The following is a 16,414-nucleotide window of genomic DNA, read 5'->3' on the forward strand; positions in this document are numbered from 1 at the left end:
CAAGTACAGAAAGGGCAATAGCCTCAATGGGTGCGGGGCAAAGTCAGGAAATGCGGGGACCAAGCAGCAATCCGTATTGTAATTGTAAACTGTCAAAGCTGCATTGGTAAAGTACCGGAACTTCAAGCGCTGATAGAAACCACCGACGCTGAAATCGTTATAGGTACAGAAAGCTGGCTGAAGCCAGAGATAAATTCTGCCGAAATTTTTCCAAAGGCACAGGCGGTGTTTAGAAAGGATAGATTGCATGCGACCGGTAGTGGCGTGTTTGTCGCTGTTAGTAGTAGTTTATCCTGTAGTGAAGTAGAAGTGGATAGTTCCTGTGAATTATTATGGGTGGAGGTTACACTCAACAACCGAGCTAGGTTAATAATTGGCTCCTTTTACCGACCTCCCGACTCAGCAGCATTATTGGCAGAACAACTGAGAGAAAATTTGGAATACATTTCACATAAATTTTCTCAGCATGTTATAGTCTTAGGTGGAGATTTCAATTTTATCAGATATAGACTGGGACACTCAGATGTTTAGGACGGGTGGTAGGGACAGAGCATCGAGTGACATTATACTGAGTGCACTATCCGAAAATTACCTCGAGCAATTAAACAGAGAACCGACTCGTGGAGATAACATCTTGGACCTACTGATAACAAACAGACCCGAACGTTTCGACTCTGTAAGTGCAGAACAGGGAATCAGTGATCATAAGGCCGTTGCAGCATCTCTGAATATGGAAGTTAACAGGAATATAAAAAAAGGGAGGAAGGTTTATCTGTTTAGCAAGAGTAATAGAAGGCAGATTTCAGACTACCTAACAGATCAAAACGAAAATTTCTGTTCCGACACTGACAATGTTGAGTGTTTATGGAAAAAGTTCAAGGCTATCGTAAAATGCGTTTTAGACAGATACGTGCCGAGTAAAACTGTGAGGGACGGGAAAAACCCACCGTGGTACAACAACAAAGTTAGGAAACTACTGCGAAAGCAAAGAGAGTTTCACTGCAATTTTAAACGCAGCCAAAACCTCTCAGACAAACAGAAGCTAAACGATGTCAAAGTTAGCGTAAGGAGGGCTATGCGTGAAGCGTTCAGTGAATTCGAAAGTAAAATTATATGTACCGACTTGACAGAAAATCCTAGGAAGTTCTGGTCTTACGTTAAATCAGTAAATGGCTCGAAACAGCATATCCAGACACTCCGGGATGATGATGGCATTGAAACAGAGAATGACACGCGTAAAACTGAAATACTAAACGCCTTTTTCCAAAGCTGTTTCACAGAGGAAGACTGCACTGCAGTTCCTTCTCTAAATCCTCGCACAAACGAAAAAATGGCTGACATCGAAATAAGTGTCCAAGGAATAGAAAAGCAACTGGAATCACTCAACAGAGGAAAGTCCACTGGACCTGACTAGATACCAATTCGATTCTACACAGAGTACGCGAAAGAACTTGCCCCCCTTCTAATAGCCGTGTACCACAAGTCTCTAGAGGAGCGGAAGGTTCCAAATGATTGGAAAAGAGCACAGGTAGTCCCAGTCTTCAAGAAGGGTCGTCGAGCAGATGCGCAAAACTATAGACCTATATCTCTGACATTGATCTGTTGTAGAATTTTAGATGTTTTTTGATCGAGTATCATGTCGTTTTTGGAAACCCAGAATCTACTCTGTAGGAATCAACATGGATTCCGGAAACAGCGATCGTGTGAGACCCAACTCGCTTTATTTGTTCATGAGACCCAGAAAATATTAGATACAGGCTCCCAGGTAGATGCTATTTTCCTTGACTTCCGGAAGGCGTACGATACAGTTCCGCACTGTCGCCTGATAAACAAAGTAAGAGCCTACGGAATATCAGACCAGCTATGTGGCTGGATTGAAGAATTTTTAGCAAACAGAACGCAGCATGTTGTTATCAATGGAGAGACGTCTACAGACGTTAAAGTAACCTCTGGCGTGCCACAGGGGAGTGTTATGGGACCATTACTTTTCACAATATATGTAAATGACCTAGTAGATAGTGTCGGAAGTGCCATGCGGCTTTTCGCGGATGATGCTGTAGTATACAGAGAAGTTGCAGCATTAGAAAATTGTAGCGAAATGCAGGAAGATCTGCAGCGGATAGGCACTTGGTGCAAAGAACCCGTACCAGATCGGGTTGACGGAAGAGATAGAGAAGTTCCAAAGAAGAGCGGCGCGTTTCGTCACAGGGTTATTTGGTAACCGTGATAGCGTTACGGAGATCTTTAGCAAACTCAAGTGGCAGACTCTGCAAGAGAGGCGCTCTGCATCGCGGTGTAGCTTGCTCGCCAGGTTTCGAGAGGGTGCGTTTCTGGATGAGGTATTGAATATATTACTTCCCCCTACTTATACCTCCCGAGGAGATCACGAATGTAAAATTAGAGAGATTCGAGCGCGAACGGAGGCTTTCAGACAGCCGTTCTTCTCGCGAACCATACGCGACTGGAACAGAAAAGGGAGGTAATGACAGTGGCACGTAAATTGCCTTCCGCCACACACCGTTGGGTGGCTTGCGGAGTATAAATGTAGATGTAGATGTAGACACTTGGATGATGTCGTCCAGGGTACCGAGCAGCATACATAGCACACGCCCGTTGGGCATTTTGATCACAATAGCCATGCATCAACTCGATATCGACCTTTTCCGCAATTGGTAAACGGTCCATTTTAACACGGGTAATGTATGACGAAGCAAATACCGTCCGCACTGGCGGAATGTTACGTGATACCACGTACTTATACGTTTGTGACTATTACAGCGCCATCTATCACAAAACGAAAAAAGTGGTCCAACTAAAACATTCATATTTCTTTGCATACTACACGAATATGTAATAAAAAGGGGGGTTCCTATTTTAAAAACGCAGTTGATATCCGTCTGACCTATGGCAGCGCCATGTTTTCCTCTTCAAGCTAGACGAATTCCTTCTGTGTAGTGTTTTCGTTTGATGCTTATTTTGTGAGATATTTGGTCCGGTCACGATCAATGAACCACCCTGTGTAAAGTGGCTCAGACGAGTGAATACGAATGAACGTGAATGTGTGAAGCGCACACCAGGTGTACGCTCGCCACATGATCAACTCCGGTTCGGAGCGTAGTGTGGGCTGTGAGTGTGAGTGCAGTAGTACAAAGGGAACGACGGCTCTCATAGTGGAGCAGCAGGTGCTCGTTGTGGAAAGTTACATGACAACAAAGTCGTGTAAACGGTGTGATCAGTTGTTTGCTGAGAAGCTAAATAGTGTCAAAGTGCCAGCAAAGAGTGCCATGCAAAACTTAGTTTGAAAATGGAATCGGACAGGATCTGTTTTGAACAAGTCGAAAAACATTCTGAAAGGTGCCCGCACACCAGAAAATGTGACAGACGGCAACCAGGAACTCGGTTTCTGGGGAACCTGGACTTACACGATCACAGAGAAAGTCGGACTTCTCTGGCAAACTTCCACACAAATTATTTACATTTCTTGGGTACTTCAACATAAATACACTGATCAAATCAGTTTAACTGCACAACCTAACATTGGAGTTTAACAAACAACAGATAATGATACTTATCCTGCAGGAAACCCGCATGACAGACGAAGACACAGTGGATTATGGAGACCGCCGTATCTTCAAGAGCAAGACAGACAAGTCGCCAACGGTGCTCCGCTCCTTAGCACGGCCTTCATGGAACACAAGAAGATAATCAGTTCAGTTAGAGAAGTCAGTCCAATAAACAACAGGTTAATGACAGTGCGCTTACATTGTGAAAACAAGAAATCACCATGATCAATGTACATGCCCCCACAAACGGGGATAACAAAAAAGACTCCATATCAACAGAGAAATTCTCGGCAAAGCTAGAGACAGTGATGGCCAAGATGTCCAAAGACGATACAAAAATTTTGTTAGGTGATTTCAACGCACAAATCGGCACAGGAAAACATCAAAGAACTGTGGGAAAGTCTCCGGCCCAGAAATATACAAACAGAAATGGCATGAGACTCATCGAATTATGCCAGCAGAATAAACTAAAGATTATGTCAACATCCCTCAGGAAATCTCCATGAAAGTAAAAAACATGGAGGTCACCTATACAAGAGATAGGAGAATTCCAAATCTTGTAGCGATTTCCTGCCCAGTCCAGAAGGAGGTCCATGACGTTCAAGTACGCAGAGGTACCAATATTGATTCAGCCCATCGATCTAACTCGAATCAAAATAAAATTTACACCGAAGAAAATCCATCAGAAAACAACGCACTTAGGAAATTTGACACAAAAAAATCATGGAATCCAACGTAAAACAGGAATGGGAAAAACAACCAGCAAACACATGGGATGAATTCCATACAAAAAGCAAAAGAATTAATATCACGGAAAAAAACACTAAACACCCTTGGTGGGACTCACAGTGTGAAAAGGCACTAGAAACGAGCAAAAAAGTTTCTCAGGACTACAATAGTAAAAAATCCCCAAAAAATCCTACGTTGTTTCCAAGAATCAAGAAAACTGACTGAAAAACTTATTAGGCAAACGAAGCGAAAATACATGAAGGAGCAACTGGATGCTATAAAGGTAAACTTCCGCAACCACAACACGAGAGAATTCTACAGGACCTTCTACAGGAATATCTGCGCATACACACCTCAAAATTTGTGCTTCAGAAAACCAGATGGAAAACTACCACTAACTAACCAAGAGATTTGTCAAGAACTGGCACGTTATTTCTCCTATCTCCGTAACTGCCCTGAACCCGTAACAAGATTTCCAGTACAGAACTGCATCTCCACCCAACCAGGATCACTACCACCAATATGTGAAGAGGTCAACAAACATATAATTAAACTAAAAGACAACAGGACATCTCGTGAAGGCGCTATCATTGCAGAATTGGTTCAAATGGCTCTGAGCACTATGGGACTTAACTTCTAAGGTCATCAGTCCCCTAGAACTTAGAACTACTTAAACCTAACTAACCTAAGGACATCACACACATTTATGCACGAGGCAGGATTCGAACCTGCGACCGTAACAGTCGCGTGGTTACGGACTGAAGCGCCTAGAACCGCTCGACCACAAAGGCTGGCGGCAGTCTTTCGCCCCGGTCGTTCATGCATAGAACAAATTCTCATTCTGAAAACAATTCTAAAATACAACGCAATCAGAATGCGCCAATCATTTGCACCTACATATATTTCAAGAAAGCGTACGATTCTGTTGACCGACAATCCTTGTTCAACAGAAGAACAGGGACTCAACCCAAAAACACTACGATTAATCAGACAGACATTAGCCGACAAAACATCGAAAGTTAAATTCGTGGGTGAAATCTCAGATCCCTTCATGATCAAAACTGGAGTGCGCCAAGGCGGTGGATTATCGCCACTCTTATTCAACCTAGTCCCGGACAAAATAATAAGGGAATGGGAAAAAGGACTGAAAACTCAAGGACACTGGAAACCAACACGACAAGGAAGATGCCGGGACAAAATAGAAATATCGAACCTAGCTTTCGCAGACGACCTGGCCATAACTATCAGACAACGAAGCAACAGCAACCAAACAAATAGAGGTACTAAAAGAAGGCGCGGAAAAAGTTGGGCTGCAAATCTCTTTCGAGAAGTCTAAATTTTTATGCTCAAAATTAAACATACCAAATTTAGACACAAAATAAGGCAAGACAAACAGAGTTGCGCATCTCAAGTATCTACGTGAAATCCTTGAACTTTCAGGAGGAGAAAAGATCGCACAGAAGACTCGACTACAAAAAATGAACACAGCGTTCGGCAAGACACAGCACATAAATAATAAAAAAATGCATGTCCATTCACACAAAAGTCAGACACTAAAACGCAGAAATCAAGCCTGAAATAGATGAGACGCTGACACTCCAACGAAAAGTGACATGGAAAGCGGCCGGCCTTGGTGTCCGAGCGGTTCTGGGCGCTTCAGTCCGGAACCGCGCGATTGCTACGGTAGCAGGTTCGAATCCTGCCTCGGACATGAATGTGTGTGATGTCCTTAGGTTAGTTAGGTTTAGGTAGTTCTAAGTTCTAGGGGACTGATGACCTCAGATGTTAAGCCCCATAGCGCTCAGAGCCATTTGAACCATTTTTGACATGAAAGCATACTGAAGGAAGAAAGGAAAATCACGAGAAAATTCTCGGCCCAAAACTAACAGAAGAGGGATAGAGATTGTACTCTAGGAAAACTACAGAGATGATGTCAAACATAGCAGCAGATGTCAGAAAAAGAAGGTTGAAGTTCTATGGGCACATCATCAGGCTATCACCAAGAGAATTCTAACATACGTACAAGGGGTCAAATCAACAATACCATGGATCACACAAGTCAAACTGTACCTAGAAGTAGCAAAAATCGATCCAATAGAAATTGGAGATTGAAATATATACAGGGACAAGATACACAAGTGGAATGCGAGGTCAGAGAATGAAGTCCCAAAGAAACAAGGGACAAAGTGGACTGAAGACAGAAAGAGACACCATGGAGTAAAAATGAGAGAATCGTGGAAGATCAGAAAGAACGCTCAAATGAGGCAAAATGCTTTGCGTGATCCTACAGGGTCTCGACGCAAAAAATAATAATACTAATGTATAGTTTTTTTCTTGCCACTGCTTGTGGATCAAATGAGTATTATTTGCGTTATATTTGTTCATTTACCACGAAAATAATGTCTCAAAGGACGAAAAGTAACATTGTAATTGCTGAATTAAAGAACAAAATAATGATGACTGTGACAGGTGCATCACGGTAACCTGGGTAAGTGTCTGTAGAGCTCAGACGCCGAGGGTTCCGTACAAACTTAAATATGTACAAAGATAGCTCATGCATCAAGAGAATCGAGAATTTCGACCATTTCTGTCTGTTATCGATATCGGCAATTGGAAGGTAGCAAAATGTGTGTGTGTGGTCTTCAGTCCAGAGACTGGTTTGATGCAGCTCTCCATGCTACTCTATCCTGTGCAAGATTCTTCTTCTCCCAGTACCTCCTGCATCCTACATCCATCTGAATCTGCTTTGTGTATTCATCTCGTGGTCTCCCTCTACGATTTTTACCTTCCACGCTGCCCTCCAGTACAAAATTGGTGATCCAATTGTAATATCTCTTTATATTCGATGAATTATTCTGATACAATTCTACCCTTGAATGACGTTCACAAATTTTCTATCTTCATACTCGCAGAATCCATGCGCAAAATAGTTTCATACAATAGCTATGCCATGAGCGCATAATTATTCTTTGTAGTACTCTCTCTGGTGGTTGTTAGAAAAAAAAGGAAAGAGAGCTTACGAGATGGTCTTCGTGCCAATTAGCATGAGCTTGGTTTGGAAGAACTGTAATTTGATTATTGAGATTTATCACAGAAGATAACTGATACGAACTGTACGGTTAAAAAGGAAATATATATATATATATATATTGCTCCTTCAAAAAAAAGGTGTGTATGTGACATTCGGGAATTAATGCTATTTATCGATATATTGCGTAGTTGTTAATCAGAAGGGACTTCCGAAAGACTGGATACGAACCTGCATTTAATAATCCAAGAGCTCCATTACTTCTTCGGAAGGTTAAACTTCATCGAAGCCAAATATCCGCTTGATCTGAGGTTTCCCGACTGATTATACAACGCTCCCAAAATTACGAGGCATTTTATTTGTACAGATTAGCAGACTGCCGCAAAGCACGAACCTGCAGGGAAGAAGAATCATCGCTTGATTTCATTCTAACAAGTAAAATTTCAGAATCATTTTGAGTGACTGAGCTATGACTGTGTTTCCTATCATGAATGATTGATTGCTCGATTGAATTGAGAGCTACATAACCATGTAGATAGGAAAAAAAAAATTACGCCTTGATACCTCAGAATATGCCCTACCAACCGATCCCTTCTTCTAGTCAAGTTGTGCCACAAACTTCTCTCCAATTCTATTCAATACCTCCTCATTAGTGATGTGATCTACCCATCAAACCTTCAGCATTCTTCTGTAGCACCACATTTCGAAAGCTTCTATTCTCTTCTTGTCTAAACTACTTATCGTCCACGTTTCACTTCCATACATGGCTTCACTCCATACAAATACTTTCAGACTTTCAGACTTTCTGTCTTCAGTATCACACTTCCTGACACATAAATCTATACCCGATGTTAACAAAGTTCTCTTCTTCAGAAACGCATTCCTTGCCATTGATAGTCTACGTTTTATATCCTCTCTACTTCGACCATCATCAGTTATGTTGCTCCCCAAATAGCAAAACTCATTTACTACTTTAAGCGTCTAATTTCCTAATCTAATTCCCGCAGCATCATCCGATTTAATTCGGCTACATTCCATTATCCTCGTTTTGCTTTTGGTGATATTCATCTTATATCCTCCTTTCATGACAATGTCCATTCCGTTCAGCTGCTCTTACACGTCCTTTGATGTCTCTGACAGAATTACAATGTCATCGGCGAACCTCAAAGTTTTTATTTCTTCTCCATGTGTTTTAATTCCTACTCCGAATTTTTATTTTGTTTCCTCTACTGCTTGCTCAATATACAGATTGAATAACATCGGGGAGAGGCTACAACCCTGTCTCACTCCCTTCCCAACCACTGCTTCCCTTTCATGCCCCTCGACTCTAATAATTCCCATATGGTTTCTGTACAAATTTTAAATAACCTTTCGCTCCCTGTATTTTACCCCTGCCACCTTCAGAATTTGAAAGAGAGTATTCCAGTCAATGTTGTCAAAAGCTTTCTCTACGTCTACAAATGCTAGAAACGTAGGTTTACCTTTGCTTAATCTATTTTCTAAGATAAGTCGTAAGGTCAGTATTGCCTCACGTGTTCCAACATTTCTATGGAATCCAAACTGATTTCCCCGAGGTTGGCTTCTACCAGTTTTTCCATTCGTCCGTAAATAATTAGTGTTAGTATTTTGCAGCTGTGGCTTATTAAACTGATAGTTCGGTAATTTTCACATCTGTCAACACCTGTTTTCTTTGGGATTGGAATTATTATATTCTTCTTGAAGTCTGAGGGTATTTCGCCTGTCTCATACATCTTGCTCACCAGATGGTAGAGTTTTGTCAGGACTGGCTCTCCCAAGGCTGTCAGTAGTTCTAAAATGTTGTCTACTCCCGGGGCCTTGTTTCGACTCAGGTCTTTCAGTGCTCTGTCAGACTCTTCACGTAGTATCGTATCTCTCATTTCATCTTCATCTACATCCTCTTCCATTTCCATAATATTGTCCTCAAGTACATCGCCCTTGTATAGACCCTCTATATACTCCTTCCACCGTTCTGCTTTCCCTTCTCTGCTTAGATCTGGGTTTCCATCTGAGCTCTTGATATTCATACAAGTGGCTCTCTTTTCTCCAAAGGTCTCTTTAATTTTCCTGTAGGCAGTATCTATCTTACCCCTAGTGAGATAAGCCTCTACATCCTTACATTTGTCCTCTAGCCATCCCTGCTTAGCCATTTTGCACTTCCTGTCGATCTCATTTTTGAGACGTTTGTATTCCTTTTTGCTAGCTTCATTTAAGGCATTTTTATATTATCTCCTTTCATCAATTAAATTAAATATCTCTTCTGTTACCCAAGGATTTCTACTAGCCCTCGTCTTTTTACCTACTTGATCCTCTGCTACCTTCACTATTTCATCTCTCAAAGCTACCCATTCATCTTCTACTGTATTTCTCTCCCCCATTCTTGTCAATCGTTCCCTAATGCTCTCCCTGAAGCTGTGTACAACCTCTGATTCTTTCAGTTTATCCAGGTCCCACCTCCTCAAATTCCTACCTTTTTGCAGTTTCTTCAGTTTTAATCTACAGTTCATAACCAATAGATTGTGGTCAGAGTCCACATCTGCCCATGGAAATGTCTTACAATTTAAAACCTGGTTCCTAAATCTTACCATTATATAATCTGTCTGAGATCTTCCAGTATCTCAAGGTTCTTCCATGTATACAACCTTCGTTTATGATTCTTGAACCAAGTGTTAGCTATGATTAAGTTATGCTCTGTGCAAAATTCTACCAGGCGGCTTCCTCTTTCATTCCTTAACCCATTTCCATATTCACCTACTACGTTTCCTTCTCTTCCTTTACTAGTTCCAGTCACCCATGACTATTAAATTTTCGTCTCCCTTCACTATCTGAATAGCAAAATATGTGACATAAATGACCGCATCTTTAGATTGCCTTGACACATAAGCTTAAATGTTTTATACCACAAATGGAGCGTGAACCTTAGTAAGTGACATAAATTTCAGCTTCATACGTCTATCAGTCCTTAAGAGAAACGGGTCTTAACAGACGGACGGCCAGTCAGATAACAAAATATCTTTTTTGTGTGTGTGTCTGTGTGTGACATAATTACAAACAAACATATTTCGGACTTGTTCATTTATTTGTGAGGTAAAAGTTTGCTTCTTGCCAAAATTTCGTGATTTTAGGCCAAAGGGACGTACCCTATAGGTTCTGATGAGTTTGCGAATATCAAAATATATGACATAAACAGCCGTATCACCTGACTCCGTGGATTTAGAAGGTCACATTTTTTACGCTGCCGAGGGACTATTGACCTCAGTATGGACGTAAGTTTCTACTTGATAAGTCTACCCGTTTCTGAGAAAAAGGGGTCGTAATAGACGGACGCACTGAGAGACAGTCGGACAACAAATATGACGTCGCATAAAAAAATACGAAAGAAATATTTTTCGTGTGATATAATCAGAAATTCACACTCTTCGTAATTTTTTCCTTTGGTTATATTGTGAAACCCTACTACCCGCCATATTTCATCGTTTTAGGCGAATCAGCAATTTTTCGGATTTTTTTCCTTTAATTGTACCATGAATCCTTGTTTCTTGACAAATTTTATGACACCAGATCAACGGGAACTGCCCTATAGGTTTCGATGCGTGAATTTGAGAATATCTAAATATGTTATATAAACGCCCGTATCTTTTGATTGCATTGACTTAGAAACTTCAAGTTTTTACACGACCAAGGGACCTTGGACCTTACTACGTGGCATAAATTTCAACTTGATATCTTCCCCTTTCATGAGAAAAAGGTTTTAACAGTCAGGGAGACAGCCCCAATCGTAGAAACAAAACCGTTGTTGACCGTCCGTCTGTCTGCCTGTCTATCTGTCTGTCCAACTGTCAAAAACCCTTTTTCTCAAGAACGGGTGCACCTATCAAGCTAAAATTTATGCAACAATAGTAAGATCCAAGGCTCCTTGGCCGTGTAAAAACTTATTGCTTCTAAATCAACGCAGTCAAAATATACGGCCATTTATGTAGCATATCTTGATACTCGAAAACTCACTCATCAAAAACTATGGGGTACTTCCTCTTCTCATAGAAACATGAAATTTGGCAGGAAGCAAGATTTCACAGTATAACCAAAGGAAAGAATACTTAAAGTGTAAATTAGTAATTACAGCGCACGAAAATAATATTTCTTTCGTCATTTTTATGCTATTTCATACTTAAAATTAAAAGAATCAGTAATTCTGCAATCACTCCGACTGTATTGTAATGGAAAACTCAAAAATCAGGTAAGGAATAACTTAATTTGCTAATGTGACGCATTTCGGAATTCATCCATCATAAATTATCCACAGGCAATTGCCGCATGTAGGTATGCGAACGTTAGTTTCAAATACAACTTGAAACGCCATATCAACGTGCAGCAATCGCACCTGGATAGCTGATGTTAGATAAATTCTGAAACACATTATAGGAGCAATAAAGTCACTCCCTTGCCTGATGTTTGACTTTTACCACTGTGATCCAGTCAGCCTGAAAGCAAAACCACTAATCACTATAATAATTGTCGCCTGCCTCCTGCATGATTTTGTTACATTTATATTATTGTAATCAAAATATTATCGATCTCTGGGATCGATATCTTACCAATATCAGCGTCGATAACAGGTAAAAATGGTCGAGATTCGAAATTCCTGGAATAAATTAACTGTCTATATACATAATTAAGTTTGTACGGAGCCCTCAGTGCTTGAGTCCTAATCGCTCCTGGCCAATTTTCTTTTTTGTCTTTTACTCTGAGGTAACATTGTAGGGAGGAGTCATTGTCTGTCCAGCTGCCGCAGTATATCATCATGAACCTTCCACTATGGCAAACAGAATACGAGACTTATAAAAAATTGGACTAGAAGTAATGAGAAGGAGGATAGGAGGAGAGGAAGAGTAAATCTAGCTGTCCTCATTACCCAGCCAATAGAAAGAATTTCCCGCCATTTTTAAGCCACACAATTGGTCTAGAGATATGGAGGAGGATATATCTAGATGTCCACATATCCTCAACCAAGAAGACAATGTCTTACTAACCTGTCTTGTTTTTCCCACTATTTTTAAGCCACACAATTGACCTTGACACATGTCGTGGGAGACCTGGCAACCACGAAAATTGACTTTGTTTCTCCAAGCAATAGGGAGCTGGTTTTTCAATTTCCCGCCATTATTTTGGATTTCCCGCATTTTTTGGATTTCCTGCCTTTTTTTTAAGCTCACTATTCGCTCAGAGCAACTGGGGTCGAGAGCATGGAGAGGCGAGGAGTGGGGATGGCAAAGGATGGGTGGGGGAAGTGAGATGAAGGGGGACGACATTGATATGTGTGACATGAGATCTGGCAACATTGGATGCGATTAGAAATCTGGCAACAATGCAGAGGGTCTTTGTTCTGGCACAGGTCCACTACTTTCTCCACCTTCTTCAGTCCAGCAAGACTACATGACAACTCAAAGCCACCAAGTTTCTACCAGAACCCAACTCTCCCATGTCTCCCTGAGAAGTGATAGAGAATCCTGGCCAGAAGACATGTACTGCTAGGTCAGCAGTTCTTAAGTTGTGCCAGCCAATCACAGGACGACAATCCCCCCTCCGCTGCCTACTTTTGCTATCAGTTTTTAATATCTGCGTAAATTATATTCTGGATTTCTTCTCCATAAGAATTTTCTCTACCGTAAGCAACTATTGTCGGTTAGTTTCAGTTATTGTTGTATTATGCTAATTATTTCTCTTGTATGATTTTCTGAGTTAGGATTTTGCTCACGCTCTGATAGGAGAAACTACCTGCGCCAATGTTCTGACCTTTAAGGTGCTCGTGTCAGATAATCTGCGGTGTCTTTGCTAAGCAAAAAGCACCGCTAGCCGTTCACTACATACATGTATCAGGCTTCTTTAATTTATATTAACACTGGACGGGAGGACTGTATCGCTGTATACTACCTTAGTCTTCATTATGTTTTTGGCGTATTACAGCTATTTCACTTCTTTAAGCACTCGACTCAGTTCCTGTTCACTTTCGGCGATTACTGCTGCGTCATCAGCAAACCGTCTCATGCTGATTTTTCTTCCTGTGACAAACCACTTCCATATTCAGGTACTCCATATTTCCCTCATAGCATCTTCAACATATGTATAAACATTATTGGTGGCAATGACCAACCCTTCCATACAACTTCCCTGCTTCGCATAAACAGAATTGCTGACCCTTCCATCCATGTAGTTAATATCGCTTTGTCTCTTTATGCCACCTTAGATGAAGTAAATGTCAGTTCAGATTTATTGCTAGGATATTCGTGAGTTGCAGTTTCTCCGCAAAACACTTACGCGCATCATTTTGCACAAGTGTGTGGTATCCACATCAGGTTGGAATATATAAAGCAGGAAAGAGCAAATGCTCACATGCTCATGTAAACACGTAGGTTTTCGAGGTCGGTATCAGTTCCATTAAATGGCTGCTGGCTGTGCTACTACATCGTTCTATAAACTTCTAAAATAAGCTATGTTTCAGCTTGTTGCAGCGTTCTTCTCAAGGTGTAAACTGTTTCTGCTGGGAATGATAAGTTCTGTATAAATCAGTTATCTGCCTGTGACATAAGACCACCAACGTCAATACTCTGACTTTATTGACTCCAGAATATCGGTGGTATGTCGTACAACAGATGATTGGCCGTATGGAAGTCTGCTAATAATGGGTAATCCTTTGAGGACCAGCGACAGGCTTTTCAAATTACTTGCAGTATTTAGAATTTGGCAGTGTTGTTATGTATCGTCCCCAACTTCGCAGGGACGTGTTTTCTTGGGAGAAATCATTCGACCCTGAGAGTAACTCAGTGTGCTTTGAGACAAGACCATCCTGTCGCCAGTGTGACGAGGTTAAGTATCCACTGGTGATGTCAGAGGACAATGTTCCTGCCATGACACATTGCTACATTGGACGTGGTAGCCGCACAACTTGTTCTTTACGAATGGTTGTATGTGAAGGGCTACACTGAACACTTCGTGAGTAAGCGCTGTTGCAGTTTTCGCTTGCTTCTTCTCTAGCTCAACTTGTTTCTTTTAAAGTTGTTTCGATGTCCCTACTGGAAGTCTTTGCTGTTGGCAACAGATACTAACACGAATTGCACAGATGGTGAATTTTGGAATTGTTTGTGCGGCTATTTCGACATCACTAGAGTGAAAGTTTCTGATTTATCACCTCAATCTCAAAATCAGGAAACGAGTTCTTATAATGAATACTATTTGAGTGCAGGCTAAAAAATTAGTGTTTGCGTCAAGGCTGACAACTTATCGAGAACTTTTAGAATTGACATAAATGATCTTCAGACGATGTTGACGGCAGTATAGTAGCGTATAAATGCAGATTCAAACATAAAATCACTTTACATGAACATAATAACCGCACATGGAACACATGTGTTGCCTGCAAGGAAGTTAGTCGTAAATCCCTTTTAATAAAGATTTCCCGAGGCAGAAAGAAATTGTAATTCGCTTTTGATAATCTGAAATAATCACTCGTAGCAATAACATGTTGTCAGCATGAATACGAATTCTAGACTGCCTACCAGCGATTCAATGGACAGAATTAAGCTTCAAATAACTTTTAAGGAAATAAGGCAAGAAAGTGTATAACACACAAACAGTCAGCATGAATCGTGCCTGTCAGCTCGGGGCACCTTAGTGATTGGTCGGTTCAGCCCGCCAATCACGATATCAAATAAAATCTCTAATTAAATTTTACATGTGAATTTTAAATTATTGAAATTGTAATTATAAAATAGTCTGTGTGTAAGGTCTTCAGCATTGTTGGAACACTGTACAAATATCTGACATATAAATAATACAAGTAAAAGCAATGCATCTGGGTGAATAAATGCTCTCTCTACAGGCTCAAGCACAACATGGCATCGTTCTCACGGTCTCTGGAAGAGGGGAGACACGCCATTGCTAGAAGGGAACCGACCCGGCGACTGAATGGAATAAACGTGCAGCGACTGCGACTGTCACATTCCCCTTTCCTGCCTTAGTCGTGAATTATGCACCAGAAGAATAATTGCTGGTAATCTCCGATTGAGATAGAATTTCTTTAATTTTACATTCATGGTCTTTTAGTGAAATATTTGTAGGAGGAAGCAATACATCAGTTATATCTTCAAGGAATGTACAGTTCGCGAATTTTAAAACACACCGTGATGTACAATCCCCTCTTGTAGTTGTAATATTTCTAATATCCTCTCTGTCAGATTAATTTACCCTGTGAATCAAACAGTTGTGTTGGCGTATTCCACAACTAAATTGAGCGAATATGGAATGACAAACCCTACTTCACAATGTACAGTCAGACATAACTCACTACTAAGGTAGGTTTCAGCTTACAGGGCAGCATGGCACTACGTTAGTACTGACCTACCTGCTAGTATTGCGTCCTTGGCCGCCAGCCACACTACTCCAACCTATGAAACTCAGCTGCGCTTGCCTCTAGTGTAGCTATCGGTATGCTGCACTCCAACATGTGAATTCTGCATAAAGAATCTTTCAACACAACCACACTTCGGTATTTTGAACACAATTACCAATAAAGGGAGGCAAATTCTGGTACAACTGAACTATGTTGTGTGGACCCCGTGTCCTCAAATCCTCAAATTATGTAGTTGTACATTCTTCGCTACATCGAAACAAAATTGAACATGGTGCCTACGAGAATTCACAGAGAGCTTGTGCCATTACCAGTGGTACAGACGCCACACATGAAACTTCACTTACATAAGAGCTTATGTCTTGTAAGTACCACAACTCAGCTAATCTATGTTGGGAAGACACTATTAATGCTATTTGCCACATGGACTTGCACTGGGGACTATTTTTCCACTGATGGACTCATCCACTGGGACCAAAGTTAAGGGTAGTCGGCCCCAGAGAACTGCGTCATAACTTTTACATTTCGCTCCTTCTCCGTATCCCTGCGCCAGCTTCTACCCTTTCCAAGCCCTTCTGGCTACCCCTGCCGTTATGTCTGGCGATTTTGTTGGCCAACAACCGTGCTTTCCACTGACTGTGATTTCTGGCCTCCTGCGTTCCAGCCACCTTT

The sequence above is a fragment of the Schistocerca cancellata genome, chromosome 3 (genome assembly GCF_023864275.1).
Source record: "Schistocerca cancellata isolate TAMUIC-IGC-003103 chromosome 3, iqSchCanc2.1, whole genome shotgun sequence".
Lineage (NCBI taxonomy): Eukaryota > Metazoa > Arthropoda > Insecta > Orthoptera > Acrididae > Schistocerca > Schistocerca cancellata.